Below are 1,253 nucleotides of genomic sequence, written 5' to 3'. Positions count from 1 at the left end.
TAATAGTATGGGCTTGGGCTAGTATAATAGAACCATTTTTATTAATTATTAGAATGAGCTATTTGTTAACAAGAACAACAATAATTCAAATATCCAATACATAGTGCAGTTTTTAGTTATTTTAATTTATAAAATTTTGTAACTTATATTTTTTTTAATATTATATATAAAAAAATTTAATATTATTAATTATTACTATTTACTATTTTTTTTTTAAAAAATTTGGGGGGGACCATGGCCACCTTAGGTCCCCCCGTGGATCCGCCACTGATTTTATGAGATTACAAAAAAAAATTAGCCAATAAAATAACTAATTTTGTTTTGTAAAGGTACCCCTAGCGTGGCCTGGTAAAGGCTAAAAAGTAAAAAGTATTAATAAATACCATACAAAAAGATATTTTATTATTAAAATACATATTTTTTTATAAATGGTTTAATTTTTTTGTCTATATATGTATTTCTTCTATGAACTATTGTTATATGGAAAAATATTAGAGACCAAAAATAATCAATCAATTTATAACAACAATAATTAATAACTATTTTTGTTAGTAAAATTAATAGATTAATAATCAATATTAATTAAAATTTCAAAACTAAGTAGGGTTGCCTAAAGACAGCAACTACATATTCAATTCACGTTCCAAATTTAGATTCACAATCAAAATCAACCCCTCTGTAGATACTGTCGTTGTCGTCGTGATTGTGACGTTGTCGTGCCTACGCTGTTACTGTATTGTTGCGCATGTTGATCAAAGATATCTTCACTAGAAGACACATGTACAAGGAGACACATCCACAAAGACACTTCCATTAGACACAGTTATAAAAAGATACGGCCCAATAAAAAAGACACCTCCATTAGAAGTTCGCTTAGCATGCGCACGGGGGAGGCGGCACCAAGTGGTCCAGCAGAAAAGGCAACGCGACTTCAATAGAGCGGCGACAGTGACCTTTGTGTGAAGTGGCAGTGGTGGCGCTAAGCTTCTCGCAGATGAAAGACCATTGTTGACGCCAATGGAAGCTTGTCGACGGAAGACCAATATTGACGCCAATGAAAGCTCAACTTCTCTACTTCTTACCTATATTCCTTCTCTTACTAGCCTAGCTTGATATTTCTTTCTAAAAGACTAACGACAAAAGTTTTCTACCTCCTGTAATGTAAGCTCGTTACGCTTAATGCCCACTTACTTAAAGACTCATTAGTTCACGACTCTATAAATGAAAATTTTAATTTGAGTCGTTACCTACAG

Source organism: Arachis hypogaea, chromosome 3 (assembly GCF_003086295.3).
Source record: "Arachis hypogaea cultivar Tifrunner chromosome 3, arahy.Tifrunner.gnm2.J5K5, whole genome shotgun sequence".
Classification (NCBI taxonomy): domain Eukaryota; kingdom Viridiplantae; phylum Streptophyta; class Magnoliopsida; order Fabales; family Fabaceae; genus Arachis; species Arachis hypogaea.
This window is presented reverse-complemented; position numbering follows the sequence as displayed.